The 26,617-nt window shown below is 34.8% G+C and overlaps 1 long non-coding RNA gene across 1 annotated transcript; it reads left to right on the top strand.

The window, feature by feature from the left end:
* The first annotated feature begins 415 nt into the window (after positions 1 to 415).
* Positions 416 to 15,683, top strand: LOC134472593 (uncharacterized). The gene is made up of 3 exons (XR_010042478.1): positions 416 to 951; positions 1,452 to 1,514; positions 15,585 to 15,683. It is a non-coding gene; the product is annotated as an uncharacterized LOC134472593 (long non-coding RNA).
* The last annotated feature ends 10,934 nt before the right edge of the window (positions 15,684 to 26,617 follow it).

The following is a 26,617-nucleotide window of genomic DNA, read 5'->3' on the forward strand; positions in this document are numbered from 1 at the left end:
CTTAGAAAAGGACAAGATAAAAAGATAAGAAAATTTCTTTATTTTTCTATATAAAAGTATTGTGACATTTGTTATTCATTATCCACTTCATCAAGAGTCATACAATTTCTTACTTATTTTTTGAAATCCTAAGAACATGTTTTATGCTTAATTTAGTTTTCAGTGCTGTGCAATGCCTTGCTCATAGTAGAAATTCAGGGAACATTTTTTAAATAAATGAAAAGCAAACATGCTATGCTGAGGGAACTACTATTCAGAGCAGTATCAACAAGGTTTTGGGAAGGGGCTGACACAAAGAGATAGTCATAAAGCTATAAATGGCCTGATATTCTTCTATAAGTCAAATAGAGTTACTCAGAAAGCATGCTGCTTATTTTCATGTAATTTTTCTGAGTTGAAATTCTGATCCTTTTCTGTTGGGAGCCGCAGCCCCGAGCCCGGTCGCCTCACTTGGCGGACGTGAGGCCTGTAGTAAAGAGTGAGGCCTGAGGTAGATTACCCCTCCCATCGAATATGTTAGTTTCCTGCTTACCGCGTAAACAACCCGCTCAACAATATAGTCTGCCTGGCAACTGATGATGTTAGCCAATCAGCTTGCCTTGCTTACTTTAACATGATTGGACACTGTACCCGTATATATACCGGTGCCACCCCTGGGCGGAAGTAGAAGCCAGATAGAAGCCCGGAAGTAGAAGCCCAAAAGGAGCCGCGGAGAGCGGACCGGTAGAGGCTTTGGGGCAGGCTGAAGCACAAAAGGAGCCGCGGGGAGCGGACCAAAGGAGGCTTCAGCTGGGAGAACCCAGGGCAGGCTGTACGGAGAAGAAAAATAAAAAGAAAAGGTTGTCCACTACCAGACTGTGTCGTGTGTCCTTCCTGCCGGCCGGGAGCGGACATCGACACTTTTCGAGATCCACTCATGAAGATGGATCCATTTCCTCATCAAGGGTTTGGGTAAATCCTATTTAGCACTTGGTGGGATAATTTATTATTCAACATATAGCACAAATACCTTTTAAAACTTTCTCAGATTCTTTCACACTGTGGGAGACGGACTGGCTGCTAATAGGACATCAACCTTTGAAATTCATTAATGAAATTTCACTTTCCAAACTTCTACTTCGCTTTCTTGAACACTTGAACATTGTCTACTTATAAATAACAGCTCTTTTGGCATTAATATCATGTATAATGCAGAATAAACTGTATATATGTGTGTAATATAAGGAATGTCATTTGGCTTCTATTCAAAGCATTTGCTTCCTGAACCTACATTATCAGTAAGGCTAACCTATTTGTCAGAGACTTCTTACTGGCTCTTCATAGGGACAAATGATGTATATGAATATCATCAAGATGTTTGCAAAGTTGACTACAACATTCTTGTTGCACAGGAAGGCTATTTCTCCAATGAGACCACAGATTGACCTCTGATCAACTTCTGTTTTTTCCAGATCGTTCCTCTCCAGCTGGTTCAGTAATCTGTTGAATAAAAATGTTGTTCAGCAATGAAAAAGGTAAAGCATTGAAACTTTTTATCCACACAAACATTTATATGTTTCATGGTTGATTTTATGCTGATCTACCCTGCTTGAAGCATTTGAATATGCTCTGTTGTGTAGCGTAAATTCTGAGGGGAGAAATAGAATCTGGCTTGCTTGTTTGGTACAAATATTGTGCATGTGAGTCTTCAAAAATGTAACTGGAGAATAAATACTCAAACAAATGATCTCTTCATAGGCTTTTGTGCTTAAACAAAGAACTGGCTGTATTTATTGTTTGATGTGGATGAAGAACAGTTGAAACTGTGTCCCATTATCATACTGTTTTTGAAAAACTGGTATTTCTTTTTATTGAGATAAGTATTTTATCATGGCACAGTAGACTTCATTATTATAAGACAATATTGAAGTATCCTACATTTCTATAAAATTTTACTTTCTATTGACCTTCTTGTTGTGTCTGATCACCTTTCTTTAAAAAGTATATGCATTTATGTTAATGCCAAACTAAGGAATGTATAAAAGTATACTTGTTTTTCCTTGATAGAATTGGAAAGAATTTAGTTTTTCTGGCAGTATGCACTTTTAGCTTTTTTAAAAAATATGAACTTCTTGACTATTTCTTTTCACAAAGCAAGATGTTTTTCTAAAGTAACATTAAAGCAATTTTATTTAATTGAAAACTGGAACCACTGTTTCATGACTTAGGTTTTCTTTGTATTACACCCAAAGTCAAAAGGCAGTAATGATTGTAAAATATTTATTAAGAATGAAAGTACAAAATGGGGTCATAATAGAATACTGACAGATTTTACATTGTTTTCATAAGCATTTTTAAGTTCCCTGAAGACACACATATTTCTTCCAGAAGAAACTTATACCAAATGTGTTATTTTCACATGATGAGCATTCTAAGACAATTTTACAAACCAGAAATCTTTGCATGTGTGAAAATGAGAGAAGAAATTTGCCTACTTACTGACAATGTGGGAAAAATTAGCATTAGTGCACAAGGGAATTTTTGTATATTTATATTAACTATATATCTATTAACTTTAAGCTCTATTTGAGTGAAAAGTTATTTTCTATGGTTTTGATATTAATTGACTTTATAACACTCTTTCAAAATATGTTTATTTGATTTTAAAATTATCCATGGCTCATCATTGTTTTGTACAGTCTGAAGAAACACACTGGTTTCTAGGAAAATTTTGCAAGGGGTACAAGTCAGACATCATGCCAGTAGGGTTAAAAACTTTACTTCTTACAGGAAATATTCTGAACAGAACAAGAACTACCCAAGCAGATCAAAAAATGAGGCAAAAAATAAGAACAGGAGAGAGATTTGTGCTAGGGTGAAGCTTCAGTAATGCAATAGGGAATTTGTGTTAAAAATCAAAGGAGTACCTAGACTTTGTTTACAGCAAGCCAAAATGTAGAGCAAAAAGAGAGGAGGAAGAGGAGCAGGCAGGTTTAGGCAGTTAGCAGTTAAATATCAAACATTAAGTAAAATTCTACTATAATGAGTCATGGACTCATCTCCATTTATCTCATTATTGAGCTCCTTTAGAGGAAATAACAATGGTTGATTTCCTATCAAGTGCTCACTTTTGGTCAAGCTGCCAAGCACAGCAGAGTGAGGTGACGTGTCATGCAATATGCAGTGCTGGGTTGAGGTTCCAATGCACCGTTCACTAGCCCCCAGCGCCAAACTACTTCATCTTTTTAGTTTGTTTTTGCTTTTCCATTGAATTTCTGAAAAGCTACAATGAGAAATGAATAAACGTAAATGAGCATAAAATGTCTGCTGCACAGCAGATGGTCAGTAAACAGTAGCTCTTATGATTCTTTACTCAGGGTTTTTTTAAGTGTTAAATCCTCTAGCACTTATGGCAAATCTGAATAACCTAGAGACAAAGCAAGTAAAAACAAAATGAAGTCTTTATCAGAGAGAAACTCAGCCAGGCACTAGGCAGTATGGACAGATCAAAATCAGTAGTAACTGCGGTAGAATGGGGAGAAACTGAGTAAACGGAACGCATTTTGATTTGTAAAGGGGTCACTGGGTGTTCCAAAGGGAAAATGAGGGAGTAGGGAATGGAAATCATTGGGACCTGAGCAAAGTCAGAGAAGTGCGAATTTACAAAAAGCTGAAAGCACCTGCTCCATAGAAACTCATCTAGGTTTGTCAACTGGTATTACCGAGTTTAGGCCCCTATTATCACTCAGAGGTTCAAACACAGAGGAACCCTTTTTAGGTGTTGGCTGCAACAAACAATAAATTATTTTGGCAGCTTTGGATCTTTTCAGTAAGGCACTTTATAGAAGAAAAAGTTAGACCCTAGGAGAAGTCTGTGAGCTGTTAGGAACTTTATTAGTGCTTGTTCAAGAATTTCTAGTCTCAGAGTTGGAGCTTTGTCTGAAGAGAGTTAGAAAAACCTATGAGTGCATTAGAACATTAGAGAAATGGTTCTGAAAAATTTTTCCTAAACGTTAAAGTTGTTGAAGTTAATTACAAAGACGTAAATGTTTTGCCTTAGAAATAAAAATCTCAGCCCAAAGATTCATTTGTACCAATATGTTTAAACATATGAGTTTTTTACTTTTCTTGGAGGAATTCAAAACACAGGTAAGCAAAAATTATTTATTTAAAAATAAATATAAGCCTAGCATGGTGACCCATGCTTATAATCCTAGTACTCTGGGAGGCTGAGGCAGAAAGATCACAAATTTGAGCTCAATCTGGGCAACTCGGAAACTTAGTGGGACCCTGACTCAAAAGAAATATGATTTTTTAAGTCAAAAGGGATGAGGATATAGCTAAACAAGAAGTTCATAGGTTCAAGCACCAGTGGAAAAAACAACCTTCTTTTAAGGTAATTTTAGCACCACAAGAAGTTGCAAGGACAGACTGGGAATTTGTGTGTACCATTTGCACAACCCCCTTCCAGTAGTAGCATGTGGAATGATCATACTGCCATAGCATAACCAGAAATTGATATTGGTATAATTCACAGAGCTTGTGCCAATTTTATGAGCATTATTTTTATATAAGAAAATACTTACTTTATATAAGTATTTTTATATACTTATATAAGTATATAAGTACTGTATTTGAGATACAGAGATACTGTATCTAACATGCATCACAGAAAGGCCTGCTGGTTTTTATTTTTTCCACACCAAACTTGGAGAAAAGCCCATGGCATAGGGTATCACATTCTGGAGTCTTCGCCACCACTGCATTTCAGCCTGAAGTCTCTCCCCCATGCTTTTTTTTGTAGTTGGCTTTAAACTCTACATAATTTCAGACTCATATAAAAGTTTTATGAATTGTACAAATAATTTCCAGAGAGCATTTACACCGACTCCTCATATATTTATATTTTATCATAATTTTATCCTCTTTTTTCTCCATCTGCATGTGAAAGTACATGCACTCAAACCCAACACACAGAACAAGAAATACACATTAGACTGGGCTCTGCAAGTTATGTGGCCTGTCTGGGTCACTCCCAGTGACCTTCTTTCAATCCAGGGTACTGGGGCTGCCTGAGGTGAGGTCTAGCACACCAACAAACCCTGTGGAGAGTTTAAGATCATTGTTTCCAGTGGTTAAGTGCCTGCCCAGCTTCCAGCCACACTTAGACTAGGGCCAACTAGACCATGCCCAGCAACCTTCTGCAATCAGGGGAAATGAGGGCATGGGAAGTAAGTTCCAGTGCATCAGTGCTTGCCTGGGGAGAGCTTTGGATCATCACCCACAGTGGTTAGGAGTGCACTTAGCCTCCTGGAACACCAGAGGTGGCCTGGGAGGTCATGTGGGCCTGACTGTACCACACTCAGCAAGCTCCATTCAGTCCCAAGAGGTAAGAGGGCATAGGAGGCGATTTCCAACATGCCCAGGGGAAGCTTTGGAAAATCACTTGAAACACAGAAATATAGGAAAATGGCAAGATAAAAGACCAAAATGTAATCTCAAACCTCCTGCCTATTCCAGAAAGCCTAGGCGCCATGCACATAGAAGAAAATATATGCCATACACTTGAAATAAGAGCAACTAAAATAAAGAAGCAACTCTGGGAAGCTTTAAAGGAATTCACACAAGAAATAATCTCCAGGTAAAAGAAGAAAGGATAAAGGTAATCAAAGAAATGCTGAACATATCTAAAGAAGACACAGTTAAAAAATTAGAGGAACAAAGCAAAAAGATGGAATCCCTGGATTAAAGGTACAAGAAACAAACAGAATACATGAAGCAGATTCAAAGAGATATACAGGAAATCAAAAATTCCACTGAAAATTGTCAAAACCACCTGACTAAAAGTGAAGATGGAATTTCAGACCTCGAAGACAAGATTGCAGGAAGTGAACAGGAAAGGAAAGATCTTTACAAATAACAAGGAATCAGGAAATAACAATTCAACAGCTGCAAGATGATACAAAGAAAAACAACGTAAAATAGACATAAATTAAAAAGAAAGGGACAACACAAATGATATAAAGAGGATATTTACAGAAGCAATAGCTGAAAATTTTCCAAACATGAGAATGGAAACTGACATGCAGATTAGTGAAGCATATAGTACTTCAAATAGCCATGACCAAAATAAAATTACACCCAGACATATAATAATCACCATCCCAGAAATCCAACATAAGAATAGAATATTAAAAGCTGTTAGAGAGAAAAGGCAGATCATCTATAAAGGAAAACCTGTCAGAGTTACAGCAGACTTCTCAACACAAACAATGAAGGCAAGAAGAGCATAGAGTGAGATATTTCAGATCCTACAGGAAAACGACTTCCAACCTAGACTGATGTACTGAAAAACTGTTCTTCAAATATGGATGGAGAAATAAGATACTTCCATGACAAAGAACAGCTGAAGAACTTCATGATCACAAAACCAACCCTGCAAAGAATACTGAAAGACAGTTTAGATACACTTAGGAAAAAAAAACCACTAAGCAAAGCAGACAATTAAACAGAACTGAAAGATAAAGATGCAACAGCAAGATAACATGTCAACAATAAACCAATATGTAACAAGATATAACTATTAATGTAAATGGTCTCAATTCACCAAAAAAGAAACAGTTGGCAGAATGAATCAAGAAACAACATCCAACTATATGCTGTGTACAAGAAACATATTGAACCCAAAAGGAATCTCATAGAAAGTCAAAGAATGGAAAATAATATTTCGTACAACAAGAACCACCCACCCCCCCAAAAAAGCAGGGGTAGGTATTCTGTTTGCAGACAATGTGAACTTCAAACCAAGAATGATCCAAAGAGATAAAGAAGGTCACTACATACTAGTTAGGGGAAAACTTCAAAAGCAAGATATGACAATCGTAAGTATCTATGCACCAAATTCCAGAGGAGCAAGTTATATAAAGCAAGAATAAACATAAATAAAAAAATCAAATAAGCACTAACACAATTGTAACAGGAGATCTTAACAAACTATTGACACCAAGGGATAGACCAACCAGTCAGAAAATCAGCAAAGAAATAAGAGAATTGAATCACACCAGTGAACAAATTGCCTTGATAGACATATACAGAGTGTTTATTTCAACAACATCAGACTATACACTCATCTCAGCAGTACATGGGTGATTCTCTAAAATAGACCATATACTAGCCCACAAAACATATATAAGAAAATGCAAAAGAGTTGAAATTATCCCATGCATGTTATCAGACCATAGTGCCATGAAAGTAGAAATTAATGATAAAAGAAACTGCAAAAATCCCACAAACCCATGGACATTTAATAATACAGTTGAGCAATCAGTGGGTCACAGGGGAAATTAAAGAAGAAATTAAACAATAACTATAAGCAAACAGTAATACAAACACAACTTACTGGAATCTGTGGGATGCAATGAAAGCAGTCCTCAGAGGAAAATTTATTGCACTGAGTTCCCACATCAGGAAAACAGAAAGAATACAAATAAACAACCTGATGCTACACTTCAAACATCGAGAAAAAGCAGAGCGACTCAAACCCAAAGCCAAAAGAAGGAAGGAAATTGTGAAAATCAGAGCAGAAATTAATGCAGTGGAGACTAAGAAAACAATCCAAAGAATCAATGAATCAAAGAGTTGCTTCTTTGAAAGAATAAATAAAATTGCTAAGACCCTAGCCAACCTTATTTTAAAAAGGAAAGAAAGAGCTCAAATCCATGCAATAAAGAATGAAAAAGGTGAAATCACTACAGACTCTGTGGAAAAACAGAGTATCAGCAACACCTATTTCAAAAACCTCTACTCTCATAGGTTTGATAACAGAAGAAATGGCCAGATTCCTAGAAACATGTGAAGACCAAAGCTGGGTAAAGAAAATGTAAAACTGCTGAATAACCCAATTTCCATTCATCAAATTGAAAATGTAATTAGGTCTCTACCTACAAAGAAAAACCCAGGCCCAGACAGATTCACTGTAGAATTTTACAAGAACTACAAAGAAGACTTAATGCTGACACTCCTCAAACTCTTCAATGAAATCAAAAGGGAACCAATTCTTCCTAAGTCATTCCTGGAAGCAAATATTACTCTAGTACCAAAATCTGAAAAAGACCAAACTAAAAAAAAAAAAAAAAAAAAAAAAAAAAAAGAACTACAGGCCATTCACCCTAAGAACATAGATGCAAAAATCCTCAACAAAATATTGGCAAACAGGATGCAGCACATCATCAAGATTATATAACATGACCAAGTGGAATATTTCTCAGGCATGCAGGGATGGTTCAACATATGTAAATCAATAAATGTAACCCACCATATCAATAAACCAAAAGTAAGAATCACATGATTATTTCTATAGATGCAGAAGAAGCTGTGATAAGGTCCAACACTCCTTCATGATAAGAACCTTACAGAAAATTGGAATAGATGGCTTTACCTCAATATGATAAGGGCCATCTATGACAGACAAACAGCCAGCATCATATTAAATGGTCCAAAACTGAAGGCGATTTTTAAAATCAGGCACAAGAGAAGAGTGTCCCTTATCACTGCTCCTATTCAACATAGTCCTGGAAATACTAGCCAGAGCAATGAGACAAGAGAAAGAAATAAAAGGGATAAAGATAGGAAAAGAGGAAGTTAAATTATCATTATTTGCAGGTGACATGGTATTCTACACAGAAGCCCCCAAAACTCCATTGAAAGACTCCTAGATATAATAAAAAATTCAACAATGTATGTGGATACAAAGTCAATACTCAAAAAATCAATAGCATTCTTATACACTAACAACAAAATCACTGAGTGAGCAAAGAGGGTAGCCACACCTTTCACAGTAGCATCCAAAACAATGAAATACTTAGGAACTAATCTCATGAAATAGGTAAAAGATATATAAAGGTAAAATTATAATACCCTGAACAAAGAAATCAAAGAGGATCTCACAAAATGGAAAGAATCCCTTGTTCATGGAGAGGAAGAATAAATATTGTAAAAATGGCCATTCTCCCAAAGCTGCTAAACAGATTCAATGCTATCCCAATGAAAATACCATCAGCATACCTCATAGATCTAGAGAAGTCACTCCCAAAATTTAACTGGAACCAGAAGAGACCTAGAATAGCAAAGGCAATTCTTTTTTTATGAGGGATTTTATTTAAAGAGGAAAAAAGCAAAACAGAAAAAAAGGTAGAAGTAATACATAATTTCAAAAAAACAGTAAGAAATCACTAGTTGGTAGATTACATATTGTCATCTTGGTAGTTGTTGTTCAAGTTACAAAATTAAACCATACAAGTGCACATTTAAACAGTGATACTGCTAACAGTTTTGTTCAATGATCCAACAAAAACTTAGTAATATGGTTGCCTCTTTTACAAACTTAAACATACATGCGGTTATATCCATTAGAGCACTTTCTTTTCCTCTTTTTTATATAATAAAAATTACACATTTTAGGTGTTATTACTGGTACAGTTCTTATTACTTTGTTTGAAGAGAATAAAACCAAATGTGACAAAGCAAAATGGACTCAGTTAAAACAAGAATAGACACAGTATATGATGTAAAAATAAAACACAAGGTGATCAACAAGGGCTAATATAATGCCTCTTGCTATCTTCAAAAGAATTGCCCATATCTTAAAAAGGGTAAGATTAAACATGCCAAAACAGAACAAAACAGATCATAAGGAAACAACTTTAAGAAACAATGGTTTCAAGGCAAGTCCACTGGAGATCTTCATTGTCTGTCTTATTGTCTCTAGTTTTCTTCCAAAGAGTTGTCCCCATCTTCACACCCAGTGACTACATACTGAACATTATAGAACTAATCTGATCATAACAGGGTGATGAAGGCTTTTTAGGTCTTCAAGACCTGACATTGAGGAAGTCAATAGTGACTGCCATAATGTCCCTCATTCTCTTCCTAGTAACTATCCTTATGTTTACATATGCTGAAATTGCACATAAGAGACTAGACTATTATCACTCTGAACAGTGAATAATAGTTTTGCTACATTTTATATCATAATGCTACAGAATTATCCCTGGGTTTCTTAGTGTCTCTCTGCTTCAGATTATGGACGATATTATGTTCATTATATCGTGCATTATATAATCTGCTCCTGTAAACTGTTTATAAATTCTCCCCATGTGTGAATCTCTACATGTATATCTATCCTTTCTGTATTATAGGGAAAAACAGATCATAACAAGATAAAAAAACAAATTCTTAGAAAAACATGAAATGAAAAAGACATATAAAACCACATTATTAGGTGATCTACAGTAGTTACTATGCTTTCTCTTGTTATTTTCAATAAAGTTGCCCACATCATCAGACATATAATAACTGAACACAGCATTACATAGCTATTTTAATAAAAACACAACTTTGGAAACATTGTAGGACTTCAAAAGCAGTTAATAATCAAACTGGAATGGGTATGTTATTACATCTTGTCATCTTCAGAGTGGTTGCCTCTACCCTTAGACTCAATATTATCAAGCATACCAAATTCGAATAAGATCAGTCAAAGCAAAACAACAGTTTAACGAACCATCTTCAAATAAGATCAGTCATAGGAAGACAAGGTAAGTAATACAGGGCTTCTGCTTTCCCCAGAGAGATTCTCTATACAGCTCCTAGCAAGCCACCATTTTTTTCTCAGCAAAGGCAATTCTAAGCAGCAAAGGTAAGGCTGGAGGCATTACAATCCCTGACCTGAAGTTCTATTACAAAGCTACTGTCTTAAAATCAACATGGTACTGGAATCAAAACAGAGCTGAAGATCAATGGAATAGATTAGAAGATATAACCACAACTACAAACACACTCAGCCACCTTATATTTGATAAAGGGGCCAAACATGTTCACGGGAAGAACAGTCTCTTTAATAAGTGGTGTTGGAAAACTGGCTCTCCGTATGCCAAAAACTAAAACTAGATCCATGCTTATCACCATATACTAAGTTAAATTCTAAATGGATTAAAGATCTGAATATTAAAACAGAAACACTAAATCTATTGCAAGACAAATTGAGTAAAAGCCTTGAAGACATAGGGGTAGGTAGAGAATTCATGAACAAGAATCAAACCACACAGGAAATACTTCCCAGAATCAATAACTCGGATCATGTCTTATTTAAAAGTTTCTGCATGTCAAAAGAAATCTCCAACACAGTGAAAATAAAACTCACAAACTGGGAAAAAAATCTTAGTGAACTCCTCTTAAGACAAAGAAATTCTGTATAAAACATATAAAGAATTTTTTAAAAATCATGCCCCCGAAATTCAAAGACCCAATCCAAACGTGAGCATCCAAGAGGAATACATAGTTCTCAGATGAAGAAATACAAATGGCAAATAAATACATGAAAAAATGTTCATCATCATTACTCATTAGAGAAATGCAACTTAAAACAACACTGAGATTCCTTCTCATTCCAGAAAAAAATGGACAGGATCAAGAAAACTACCAACAACAAATGTTGGAGAGGCTGTGGGGAAAAAGGAACATTCCTGCACTCTTGGCTGGGAATTTAGATTGATACAACCACTATGGAGATCAGTCTGGAGATTCTTTAAAAACCTGAGATTGGAAGTCCATTTGACCCAGCTATTCTTCTTCTAGACATATTCCCAGAAGAACTGAAAACATCATACCACAGTGATATATGTGCAACCAGGTTTATAGCAGCACAATTTGTAATCGCCAGATCTTGGAAACAACCTAAATGTCCATCAACTGAGGAATAGATAAAAAAAGATGTGGTATTTTTATACAGTGGAGTACTACTCAGCTATAAATAATGATCACATTGAGATATTTATAAATAAATGGACACAACTTGAGAGATCATACCCATAAGCGAAATAAATCATACTCACATGTATAAATACCAAGTAGCCTCCCTAGTGTAAGAAAAGGTAAGAGCACGTAAGAGTTTATGGTAATCACGATTCCCCATTACGTTACTTTGAAGACTTATAATGTTTTCATTCATTAGTTGGAATGCTTTTATTGTTTTATCTGATTTTATTATCTGTGATGGTATGAACAGCTATTTTGAAGAAAAGAAGACATTATGATAGCCATTGGTGATTTAATATCACCTTGCTTTGAAGTACTACCATGCTTTTGTTCTTCTGTTTCCATTGTTTCTATCATGTTGTGTCTTATTGGATTTTAATATGTGTGATAGTATAAACAAAATTTTTATAGAATATTAGATAATATAGTAGCCATTGTTCATTTTTGATTATTTGGTTCTGTAGTCCTTGTAATACTTTCATTTTCTTAAATGATTTTATACTATTTTGTTATGTTTGATACTATTTTATGTGAAGGTATCCTCACCTATTTCAAAGAAAGAGACATTATGGTAGCTACTGTTAATATTAGGTTATCTTGTGGTGAAGTACTGTGTTGCTTATTTTGTTCTGTTCTGATCTGCTTTGTTCTGTCTTCTTTTGTCTTAATCTCTTTAAAATAAAGAAGAAATAAATAAAAAAGAAATATACATGGGATTCTTCTCACACAGGGCTTCTAAAATTCTTGTAGTTATCTGAGTCAAAGTGTGGTAAGTATAACTTTTGTTATAATACTTTGATTTTAGTCCTTATGCAGATCTTCTAATACCTTGAAATTTTCTTGGTAAAACCACAATATTAAGTGAAATAAATCAAGCCTAAATAGTACACAATTTCTGCTGTGCAAGGGACCCAACATATAAATAAGGTAAAAGTGAGGATATCAGCTTTTCAATTAAGAAGGGGATCTATAATTGGGAGGGGAAAAGAGATGAAACAAGAATCATAATGTATGAGGTACATGGAAGAATTCCCCACAAGGAATGTAATCATTGTTTATGGCAAAAAAGAATTTATTTTAATAAGACTATTAAAAATTAACTTTATGATGCAGCATTCTGGGTGAATTCCTGAACAGAGAAGGCTGAAGGGATGGCTGTCTAAAGACCAAGCTGAGATTAAAAGCTTGGAAATTTCTCCTTCTACAATCTCGTCTGGACTGGGACAGGAACTAGAGATGAAGTTAACAATCAGTCACAACCCAAGTGTAAACTAAACTGCAAGGTTTAGAAAGCTTATGAATGGCTGCTCAGGGGGAGGTTCCTTGCTTTGGTCATCCTGGGGAGGGCATGGTAGTTCCATGACAATTTACACATCCCTTCCATTGTCTGTTCACCTGCATCATTTATAATAAGTCAAACATAGATAGTATTTCCTAGAGCTCTATGAGCTGTCTTGAAGGCAGAGTCAGTGTCAGCTAGAGAACTGGGTTTGGTGGGAAAGAATTTCACACATTTTGGCCACAAAAATGCTCTGCTTTGTGTTGCCTGTGTAAGAAAAGTGTCCACATAATATACATGATTTTTTTTTCTGTTCTTCAAAGTTCCCAGTGTTTATTTTAAAACATTCTTTTCCCTAATCAGAGTATAAAAGCAAAATGTAAGGCATAAACATTCATATGACACATTATATAAGGACTTCACTCAGATTTTTTCAGTTCTCCTGAGTGTCCTATGTAGCAAATGCATTTAGTTATTGTTTCCTTTAATCTAGAACAATTTATCAATATTTCTTTGTCTTCCATGACATCAACAGTTTTTAAGTGTACAGGCCAGTTTTAGGGTTTTGAAATTTGGTCTTTGGTTTTGTTTGTATATTTTTGGTTGAATGTCTGTCAATTTACTTATGTCTGATACATCTTGATGATTAGATCAGGTGATACATTTTAAGCAAAGATACTGTGTTCTAAACTTTTCTTATGGAGTGGTGGAAGACATTCCCTTTTCCTTGTGATTGATTATACTTAATTTTGGTTAATTAAATTTGTTAAATTTGCTTCATCTCTTTGTTTAGTTTAGACAGACTTATGTACTATGCAGTTATTTTTTTCTGTTCATATTTATTGAGCTTATAAGAATATAAGCTTATTTTTCCATCCCTTCCTCCAGTCATTTAAGGATTAACTCAAATGTTTCTTCTTCTATCAAACTTTTCCACTGTATGCTTGTCCAGCTAAGACTGACTTCCTTATAATGTTCATTACATTGAAAAGTATCTATTTCTTTTTCTAGGTCACTTAACAGGTGATAAGCTTGTGTATTCAGGGACTTTATTTTATTCATTATTTATTGCTCTAGAAAAGGAGAAGCTTCCCAGTAGTTGTTAATTTAATAAAGTAGCAAATAAAAATGACTTCTTAGGGAAAAATGGAGAGGCATTAAGCATTTCCATTTTACAAAATCAAGATCAGCACAGTGTGATTAAAAAATATTATAGCAAGTTCTGAACCCAGCACATATTCAACCTATAAACCTTATTTTAGTTGAGCCTAAAAAGTTAAGTATCTTAAGAAAAAGGAAGAAAAAAACTGTTTTATATCTAGTTTCCAAATCTAAACTGTATTTAAAAATTGTTTCTGAACAGCCAATAGCAATTAGGCAGCAGCTAGTGAAACAAAACTGCTATGAAACAACCAAGTCCTAACTTAGAGTCCTAAAACAGTAAGCCATGCTCTCTCAGAAGAATATAAGGTTATCTGGGGTCAGCTGATCTAGACTGAGCTCTGTGAGGTTGGATACAAGCTTCTCTTTAGATCACTTATACTCTGCTTGTCTTTCACACTTCTTGGATCAGCAGAGGCCACCCAATATCAGAACAATAGGGACAGGCCATGACACGCAGTGCCTCTGAAGACTCAGACTCAGAACCAATACACTGTAACCAACTCCCCACAGTTGAGTATCCGGAACAAATAACACAGCCAAGCTCACCCTCACTGTGCCAGGAAAATGGCAAAGGATGTGGATATTAGATAGGTCAAGAATTGAGAGAAGTAATGAGAATGATGCAATCTACAGCAGGAATAGGTATAAGCAAAGGTCACCTTGATGAAGGACACAACGAGATTGCAAAGCACCTGAGAGATCTCTCAGATGCCTGCCTGGTTGAGGAGAAGCAGGTGTATCTACACGGCATGTTCTGGATTCCCCTATGTATGCCCCATTCTCTTAGCTGAATCTATATTCTCAAATAAATAAAAAGGTCCTGTGTTTGCCAGTGACCACAAACATATACAACCTCATGCATTTAAACATTTTATTTTTCATATGTCCACAGTACTTTATATTTTCATTGTGAGATTAAAAAGTCACACAGTGAGAAAAACTATGAAAAAATGACAAGCAGTAGACTAATGTCATATTAGTATGACCATTATTTGCAGATCAATCTAGATAACAGGATGATGTCCATATCTAGAGCATTGGAACACCCTCTCTGGGTTGAGTCACAGTATTTATATTAGCTTATCCTAGATTAGAGATGTCAACTCTATAATTTCTGTGATTCTAATTTTCTAATACAAAAACAAAAGAAAGTTTGAAAAACACAATCGTATGGTTTAATCTTCAGTGTCCCCCCAAAGGCCCTTGTATTGTGGTCTTGGTCCCCAGCTTACCACTATTGGGAGGTGGGGGATACTGGCAAGTGGGGAGGTCTTCAGATACTGAAACATGCACTTGAAGAGGACCATGGATGTGTTGACTCTTATTTTTTCTCTCTTTCACTTCCCAGGCATGATCTGAACAGCTTTGCCCTTCCTGTGCTATATACCTTCTCCTTGCAGCTGAGACCTAAGAGCAATGGATCTGTTCTGCATGAATCAGAAGCTGCAAAACTGAGAGGAAAATAAAATTTTTCTCTTTATAAGTTGATTATCTCAGGTATTTTTTAATATAGTAACAGAGCTGTCCAACACACACACACACACACACACACACACACGCACACGCACACGCACACACACACACACACAAATTTTTCCCTACAGTGCTAGTTTTTAACAAATACCTTAATACTGAATGCTATTTGAAGTATAAAGCATATCTTCAAATACAATACAATAAAGGAATAAGTATAATAAATTTAGGTAAATTTCACTAGTGTCTCTTTATCTGCTTTATAAAAAGCAGATACAAAATCTTTATTCCATTATTAAAGACTGTAACTACAAAGGTCGTGGTAGGTGTTTATGGTTGTAAGGATGCTTTTTTGGAGCCTATTTTTTCCTTCATAGTATGAAGAATTGAACCCAGGGAAGACTTAAGACATCTAAGCCCTTTTTAAAATTTTGAGATAAGATCTTTCTAGATTGCCCAGGCACCCCCAAACTTTTTAAACAGCTGAAATGACAGACATCCTCCTGTGCCCTTGACTAATTGCTTAGTTCTGTATATGAGAATATGAAATGAATACTTTGCAAAATAGTAATATCAAAGAGAAAAACACAATCGAACTGTAATTTGACAGTTTTATCAGAAAAAACTACTATTACTGGATTTGAAACAAAGTATAAAAGATAATTTGCTATACTGTGTTAAAAAGTAAAAGAAAATAGTCAAAGCAATGAGACTATCGATTATAAACTCAGCAAAGATGTTTACTATCATTATGGGTTCAGTCACCCCAAAGTAAAATACATACACATTAAATGCCATCAACTTAAATATTTATTTCTGTAATGCTAATATTCCATTCTGCATATTATCGGCCAACTTTTTATTAGCCATTTTTCTCTGCTTTCTTTTCATAGGAATGACTGTGTAGAATAATGATTTCATGGCTTCCAAGTAGCTCTTATGGACTAGATTGGTCATTGGTAGAACTAAATGCATCTAAATTTGTCATTCTCATATTCACAGATGCTATTCTGAGAGCAGCTCTCTTAAATTCCCTCTTTCTCAATCTGAAATGTTTTCAACAGATACCATAAGCATATGTTCAAACCTGACTTGAAACATCTTCCCCAGATTTCATTTTGGTGATTTGTACTCTACAGCAAACACATCTCACAAATATAATAGCAAGTATAATGTCTACAGTTTGTGAAGGCAGCCAGTTCTTCCCGATTACATCTCCGACTTCGTGCCTCTCTGAAAGTCAACATTAATACCAATCATTGTAAGCATACAGTATCGTTCTTGTCTGGAGCCAAACAGAACTCCAGGGAGAAATGCAGCATGAATAAGAACAGTCTGGCGCTCATTTATAGAGAATTAGATAATGAGCTTCTAGAACTACTCTTTAGATCCCAGAAAGATTGTTTTTTTCTTTATCTTTTTAAAATTCTATACCATTTTCAGTGTGGAGTTTTCAGCTGTTAGACTGTACAGGAATAATGAAAATTACACAAGCCTTTGCTTACCTAGTACTAAGTTTTGTATTGAGGTTTTATTCTCTTCCTTCTTCCCTTCCTTTCTTCCATCCCTCCCTCCTTCCTTCCTTTCTCTCCCCTTCCTCTGTCCCTCCATTTTTCTTTTTCTTTCTTAAATATAATTATGAGACGTAGTTTACTAAACCAGTAGGGTTTTTATACTTTGGTCAGGTTATATGTTGATGATAATGTGATTTCAAATTTGTTTTCACTAAACAAGTGAAAAATACGTAATCTCAAGAGATTCTTTAAGTGATTTTTCGGATAATAATGAAATAATTATATTTTGTCTGTTTGTATTGCTCATCTATACATTTTTTTAAAATATCATGTCTAAAATGCATGCTATGCATCGCTTATTTGCTAATATAATCTTTTCAGAATAAATCTATATGTATTATAAATTTCTTTAATCAAGATTTCTGATACAATATTATTTCAAAATTAAAAAAACAGTAGTCTGTATTTTGGCCTTTTATTGTGGTTAAAAAAACATAAGATATAATTTACCATTTTTTTGTTTGTAAAGGTATATTTTAATAGGGTTAAGTGTATTCATATTGTTATAATACAAATCTCCAGAATATTTTCCTCTTGTAAATCCAAAGCTCTATATTTATTAAACAATTAATTTTTCATCCTCAAGTCCTGATAATTCCTTTCCTCTTTTTATGTGTTTGATTTCCCTACCTACATTTTATAAGTGGAATCATACAATATTTATCTTTCCATGATTGATTTATTTTATTCAATATCATGCTAAATTTATTTATGTTGCAGCATATGATAAAATTCCATTCCTTTTTAAACTGAATGATATTTAATTGTTGGTATAACCCATATATTTTATGAATGGTGCTGCAACGAATACAAATGGGCACAGATTATCTCCTGCAAAGAACAGACCTCATATGCTAGGAACTTGAAAATCTAAGTTGTCTGGACTAAATCTAGAGTACAAAAATGTGTGATGACAAAATATGGTGAATGATGCTCTATTGCCAAGTTTTATCTAAAGCAGGGATCTTCAACAAGAGAAGCAAAATGTGTGATCTTAGTTACAATATTTGACAAGTAGCCACTCATTTGGCTCATTAGGTCGGTTGTGAGCTATGGGTGAGAAGGTATATTTTTAAGTGTGCCGTAAATCCTGAACCATTAACAAAGAATTTCCTTGGACTTTGCTGCTTCAAATTACATCCTATCATCAGAGATGAAATTTGGCTCTATGGTTATGATTCTGAGAACAAACTTCAGTGTTCTCTGTAGAAATCACCCAGTTCTCCTAGTGAGAAAAAAGTATCAGTGATGATCTAATATCAAAAAGTTGTTGATTGTGATTTTTTGACTGTACCAGCTGAGTTTTTAAGCAGTGGTGAACTCTAAATAGTATAAGGGCTCACTAGAGCATTTAAGAGATGATGTATGTAGAAAACAACCTGAGAAATGCGTAAATGGTTTCATCCTCCATCATGACAACACTCCAAGTTACACATCACTTAAGGTACAGTATTTTGTACTAATAAAACATGACAGTTTCCAACTTATTATTATCTGGCATGTAAAATGCCTAACTCTTCCCAAAGACAAAATGACCAAGGAAGGCAGATGTTTTGAATAAATTTAGGACATTGAGGTAGCTCCAACATTCAAGTAGGGATACTCACTTATACACACTCAGAAACAAGAAAACGAACAAGCAAACAAAAATCCTTCCAGCATTGCTTTAGGAAGTGGCAAGAATGATGGGATAAGTATCTTCAAAATGAGGGAAGTATCTTGACTGGGATTGATGGCAACAAGTCTTTTATTGTAATAACATCTTACTAATCACTAAAGATTCACTAATGTTTGATCACGCTTCGTATTTTCTCAATAGAGTAAAATATTCAAGATTAAATATCTCAATCTACAACTAGTAACTGAGAGTGAAATCTAGTTTTATATATATATCAAGTTAAAATGTGTTATTTTAGGTTCTGCATGTTTCATAGAGAAACATATTTTTATAGCACTTGGGAAGGGTTTCTCCAGTGTCTTCTATTTGCCCTGTAGATTATACTGCACCTTGAGTACTGGCCTGGTTGTCCTAAGTGGCTTCCTGATAAGGACTGTTGTTACTTGGCTATGATGTGAAGAATTTCAAGGTATAAAGATGCACTCCAGGAACTCAGTTCCTCGCTGTGCCCCCTGAAGTCATCCACTAATACTCTTTTCCTAATCATAGCTGTAATCAGTGATTAAATTTAATGAGTTTGCCATAAGATGAAAATAACACCAAGGATGAGCTAGCCTAAATGGTATTCAGAGAGGTGCTTACACTCACATAGTGTCATGATAAATGTTCATGTAGACATGATATGACTTGTATTATATCTGCTCTCTTGCTGGTTTCCTTTTTTAGATCACCAATTCTTGTGAATGTATTCTACGGTTTATTGAACTCAGTGTTTCACATGTGATATTACTGCTAGTTAGCTGTGATTTATATTAACAAGAGTAGAACACGAAATTTGGAACAAATTTTAAAACCATTAAAATTTTGCAAGGTTAATGATCTATAACACATATCTCTTTTAGTCATTATGGATAGCAAACTACTTATGAGGAGACTCTAACACAAATCCTCTTTAGAAAGTTGTAAAAGCAAGTGATGCTTGAGCCCTTCAAACATCAGGTTTACCCTCATGAGTAACATGCATTCCTAATTAAAAAGTCATTTTTTATAAAACGGTTCATCTGCTACAAAGAAGTGATATTACTAGGAGGCATTTCTTGTGTCTCATGATTAATATAATATATATTGATCTAAAATTGTGCAGATTAATATGTTAACTGAGAATGTTCTTAAGAATGTGCAGTTACTAGAAAAAGTAAAAGCTATTTCTTCAACTCTGAATTTAGTAATAAAACAGTTATTTAGAATCTCATTTACTCTCCCAGGGCAGAATCACCAGGGAGCCACATTTTCTGACAGGAAAAAATCCTGTCTTTACTAGGAAGGTTACAACTACTGTATCATAAATCAAGAAACTTTAATGGGTTGCACTAAGAGAAGCTGCTACAAACAAACAAAATTAAACCACTCTTTGAAGGTAGCTTGTGGAAGCAACTAAATTCATTTGTGTCAGCACGAACTTCTCTCTTATGTGTGCTCACTAAGGCTGTATCAGAAAACCAATTACAGATGTAAGTTCTGCACTATGCTCACTATCACCGAGGATCAGCAAATGTTCTATAAACACTACTCTTTTATCTCATTAATTGAAGAAGCACAAGTCAAAAGGGAACTGTGTTTACTTTTAAAGGAATTAAAAGAAATGTCTGAAAGGATGACTGCTTTATACCAACCTGCTTGCCTTTGAGAAAATGAATGACCTCAGATTTCCATTTGGCATTCAGTTGTATCTCACCAGGAAAATGAAACATTAAGATGTAAGATTGCATCTTGGTTTTATGTATACATACCTGCACACACATGCACATATTTATAAATGCATAAATTTAAAGAAACATTGTCTCAAACAAAAAAGAACTTATTAATTTAGGTAACAGAGCTTCAGATAAATAGATAAGAAATATATGAGCATCCTAACAACTATTTTTTTAAAGTTAGAAATAAAAACTCAGGAATAACTCCAGAATGCATAGAGTAACCATAGAGCAAATGATTCCTTTTGTGAGTAGCCTCAATTTCAAGAGTCCTTTGAGTGATGAAGGTATTTGAATTGGTAACTTCAGTGAGCTACATAATTTATTCTAGAAAAATAGAGATACGAAAATTTCAGACCACATGCTGGACAATTCTTAGAAAACACAAACTCAAAAACACTCACCTGACTTTTTTCAAAGAATGAATTTTTCCTTGAAACATTGCAGCAACAATTTATCTCAAAAGTCTGAAAAAGGAAATGTGCTTCCCTTGAACTGTGAGTGAAAAGTAAGTGGCATTACTTACATATCAAAGTGCTTTAAACTTGAGTTCACACAAGATAAAAAATAATACCTAGGATGAGCTAGTTTAAATGGTATTCAAAGAGACACTTACTCTCCCTTGCTTGTCATGATAAATGCTCGTGTAGACATTATGTGACTTACACTATAATAATCTACTTTCTTGTTGGTTTCCTTTTATAGATCACCAATTCTTGGAAGCCTATCCTATGCTTTATTGAAGCACATATTATACATGATTTTAGCTACTTGTATAGTCTTTTCAGGATCTCTTCATTAGAACCCAACAATCTATATAAAGGTGCTTCTGGACCTATTTACTATAAAGTCACAATGTCATTACGAGCACTTTAAATGTGAAAGCCTTAATCGTCTCTCAAATCATTTTAATGAGTTATTTACAAAAGCAAAGACGCAATACAATTACCTGCTTTGATCTGTAATATATAAATAAGAGAAAAACAATACAATTCTGAGAATATGTGAACGTGTAATCTGGGGTGGGTGTTCACTCTATGCTGAACTCTAGACCAAGGATATCTTTGCCATCTTTTTGATATACTTAAGATAAAGTGTTATTCTCAGACAATCAAAGCAAGTAGAAAGTAACTAACATGAATTCAAACATCAGGCTTGGGCACACAGTATTCCTATAGTTTTGTTAAATGAGTTGGAGAGAATCCTGGGAGTGATCCTTTTGCTAACACAACTCAACTTAGCTGCAAGATTCTGTAGAATCACATGAATTCACTGAATAGTAATGAGTAGTGAGATTTGGCTCAATCTCTAGTCCTGTTGTAGAGTAACTTCAGTCAACTTTTGAGGTTATGTAAAACTTGAGAATTATTGGCAATGTTAGTTGAATTTACCTTATTTGCCTTATTTTCTATAATTTAATCTGTATTGGTTCTTTTCTATAATTTAATATTTATTGGTTCTTTTGCATTCTCTCAGAAAAATTTTGAGGCAAACAACACTTGTTCCTTTTTCAACTGAGCAATTATAGATCTTCATGTTAGGAAATATTGAAACAAATCAGTTATTGAATTTTCCAATTAATATTTCATGTTGCATAAGAAAAATTAATTCACTGAGCAACAAAATATTTAAATGTGGAATCATTCCTATATTGTGAGTGATTTACTCTCAAATTCCTTTTCCAAATGCAAATGTTTCTTAGATTGGGACATATATTAGTACATAAGACCCAATTATTCTGTAATAAGACCCAACATTTCTGTGAAGAAGATATTATCCCGTTTCACAGGTGGGGAGACCCATGTACCCATTGAGTACTGATAACCCATCTTCCAACTTTGAGACTGGACTTTGACCACTTTTGATGTTTTAATGGAAAATATTTAAGAATCTAGGAACTCACATGAAGAGACTGACAAGACGCATTTGGTTTTTCTTTTAACAACATCTCCCACAAAAGTAAAAAAGAAAAAAAACAGCACTAGTGATTTTAATTTGATTAAAATTTATAGGGCATTTCCTATGCTTAGAGGGTTGTGTTTTCAGTGCTAAAAGTTAGAGACAACAGAGAAAATCTAATCCTTGGCCTCAAATAATTTATATCTGGTACAGAAATTAAATTTAACTAGTCTTGGAAATCCAAATGTATAAGGCATCACTATTCTGCATGTTTCTTATTAGGGAAGCATGAAATACTGCGATGCTGGGAACAAATTTTAAAAAATAAACAAACTTATTGCAGAAAAGAAGGCACACAAAGAAGGAGGCAGATAGAGCCGGCAGAGACAGCGTCTTTGGGAAAGGTAGGTATAAAGGCTAAGGGGAAGGGGAGCCACAGGCCTGATTTTCTTTGATCTCACAACATTTGTTGAAATAAATAGAAGTGCTCTTTTGTTACATCCATTCCCTTCATTCCCAGGTTTTGCATGCCGAGTCTTCTCTGCCCAAAGACAAGGTTAACGGTTAGAACAAACAAAGGGAAGATAGAAAGGGGAGTGGGGGACAGCTGAATGAAACTATGTCAGAGGTTGGCTGTGGAGACACAGAAATCCCCCATCCCTGAGGTACACAGCCCAGTAAGAAGTCTTGTTGCTCTACGAGCCTCCACGCCCCGTGCCTTCCTTGGCAAACCTGCCATCTCTTCTCCCCCTCCAGCAATACTCATAAACCAGAAGCTCAACATGTTTTAGAATTGGCTATTTGGATGGTAGATGGAGTTTATGCAAACACAGTGACTATTGTTCTTGGACTACTTGACCCTTATTAGGTGTGTTGAAAGGACTCCCCACGGCACAAGAAAAAATAAGACAGCACAGGAAAATAACCCAAGGAGAAATGTGAGAGAAATTAGTTTAGAAAAGTATATAAGCCCTAGAGAAAATGACAATAGAGTCAATTGGTTCAGGAAATGAAAAAAAAGAAAATTGGCAACTTAGGTTTAGTGGGAGAAGTCCCCCCCCCCTCGTTAGCAAGAAACAAGAATATTTTACTGTACGGTAGTATTCTTCGAAGTACACAGGAAGATGACCATCAGCTTCTGTATCAGTTCCTAGGATTTCCACTTTCTTATACATAATTTTTCCCATTTGAAGATTAGTTTACTTGACAAGGTTTACCACTTATCAACTTGGGTGTTTTTTTTTCTTCATTTTGTTTTGAAACAAATATAGAGTTTATATTATTTCATGAAACCAAATACACAGTATCATAGTGTGTTTTGAAATGTTGCATGTGGAATTGGAGATGATTTCATTACAGGGATACAACACAGGAAAATTCATAAGAGATTATTCTCGCCTAGAATGAACATCCATGCTTTAAAATAACTCAGAAATTGATAAGAGAATATATTAAGAGCTAGAGAAAGACGAAAGTTAGGGAATTTGTGGTCATGACAAAATAAGAAGTGAACTATTTGAAAATATCAAGAGTTCAAATTCCACCACTTCAATTTAAAATTTATTATGAATTATATTTACCAAATAAAGTATCATTTTGAGTACAACTAAATGATGATCATTTTCACTGGAGATTATGACATTTTCTCAAAACCTGTGTGAACTAAACAGTATCATTCTTGTATCTATTAAAGAAATGAGTCTTTGAGACGTTACACAGCAGTGAGTAGAAGAGTCCGGGTTTGAATGTGCTACTGCCTGCCTCTTGTTGCTGTATTTCTGTGTTCCTGAGGAGAACTAAATCAAAGGCCTGCAGGGCTTAGTGGAAACACGTGAATTCAGAGTAGGGACTTCTCTAGATGGGAAGAAGGAAAGCTCCACAGTGCTTTACCTAATACTAGTGCAAAAAAAACAAGCAAACAGACAAACAAACAAAAAATCCTTTTGAACATTTAGTATACCCAAACATCAGTAAAGGACAAATTTTCCTTCAAGATCATTAGCTTGTAAATATATTGTAATCCACTACTTTATTAGTTTAATTATTCTCATAAGACATGACCTTGAAGTGATTTTCACATGGGTTTAAAATTCGCTATTCTAAAAGTCTGTGTTTACCTGCTTTCTGTTAGCCAAATAAATGCTTTTATCCTTAACAGAGAAGCAGTTTTGCAACCAGGCGTACAAATCAATCATTCTTTCTTCACTAATAAGTGCTAATAAGTCATAAGAAACAGTGGCTATGTTTGAGTTTGGCAGGATGCTATGAAGAAATTAAACACCAACTGCATTAAGTTTAAACTTTCAGTGTGGAACCTTTTATTACAACAGCCACAGTGCACAAGCAAGAAGTCATGATAGACACACACGGTGTCTGTGTTTGAAAGCTTATATGTGTGCTGACATCATCACTGCCCTGGGATACTATGTAGGCCTCAAAGAGAATAAATAATTGTCACTGCACGAGGAATACACAAATGTTTGTTTAAAATCAAGGGGAAAAGGATATCTATGGGAAGACAAATGTATGACAAGAAAATACACAGATGTTTTGAACACTGAGTCAGCATTTGAAAAATAGTTGCCTTTTAAACATGTCCCTTAATGTAGGATTAGCACTTTATTTAAATATCTTTGGCAAGATAATTGAATTTCCATCAAATACTAAATTTAGTAAATAATAGACATCATAAATGGTTTCTTGAATAAGATAGGCTCTTTTGTTCATATCCTCCGTCCACATTTGATTTGTTACTATGCCCAGAATCAAATAAAATTTCAATTGCCTGAAGCAACTTATATAGAAACATAACAAGAAAGGAACATTTTGCACAATTTACTATCTTAATTTTACAAAGAGAGACAAGAAAATAAGATTTTTCTGCCAACATGAATGTCCCAGAATGAAAAGGAAAAACATATTAAGGAAAATGTGTCTATGTTCTAAAATTAATTATTGTGATCACTAAAACAACTTTCCTCACTTTTTTTTTAAAAAAAGGTTATTTTATATAATAAAGATTCTCTACTGACATCTCAGTTTCACATTTCATCTCAAGCTTTTCCTCATAGAGAATTTCAGGAACCTTCTAAATGATCAGTTAAGTCTTTTCATCACTACTTTTAGCTTTAAAGTATCCTCTGTACTGTTGTGAGTGCTATTCCTGAAATGGATATTAGTCATGTCATTCCACTGTGAAAACCAGAGGTTTCTAAAGCCTACATAACTCCTGATGATGTACAACGGTCTTTTCATTCAGATTCCCTCAGACTTCCAATACCATATGTACCTGTCTCCTAGCTCCTCCCACTTCTCTGGACACATCAGATTATTCCAAAACATGCTTACACATTTTCATTGCTTTAGCTTTCATTTTTGGTTCTGTCAAGATACTACCTCCTCTGTATTTTCACTGTACTCCAACCCAGGGAGCTTCATCAAACCAGGAAAGCCTGCCCATCCCTAACATGCAATAGAAATAACCTGCTCCTCTTTGTGGCTTTCTCCGAACACTTAGCCTTCCTTCCTGTTGGGATTCCTCAGAATTCACATTAACATCATGATCCCATAAAATGTCTTCCTGTTTCTCCCCACATAAGAGAGAACACTAACTTATTTTGGTTCATTTGTTGTTCTGCTAATGCTCGATAATACTAACTTGTAAGAAGTGATCACCGAATATTCAGAAACTGTCAAAGCTATTTGTTAAATTCTTAGTAGGCTGAAAACAACCTCTGCAGAAGAATTCATATCACAAAGTTGGCAAGCATCACATATCAAGACTGTTTTTCCTTTGAATGGGTAGTTTATTAATTAGTATTAAAAAATTGCCTAAATATTTGATGTAACCTCAATGAACTGAAATTTATTTGTGCCTAAATGAAAGAAAGTCCACTAAGGGAAAGTGGCAGAATTTTCTACATTGTTAAAATTTTATTATAGTAGACCACAAGAAAGTATGATATTTAGGTTTATAAGCACTTGGAGACAGTTCTAAGATAGTGTGATCGGTAGGGTTAGACTAGTGACTCACACACAGGGATAGTTTTATTTATCACACACA

This window comes from Cavia porcellus, unplaced genomic scaffold (genome assembly GCF_034190915.1).
Source record: "Cavia porcellus strain 051 isolate PalLab524CR breed Dunkin Hartley unplaced genomic scaffold, mCavPor4.1 scaffold_24, whole genome shotgun sequence".
Taxonomy (NCBI): domain Eukaryota; kingdom Metazoa; phylum Chordata; class Mammalia; order Rodentia; family Caviidae; genus Cavia; species Cavia porcellus.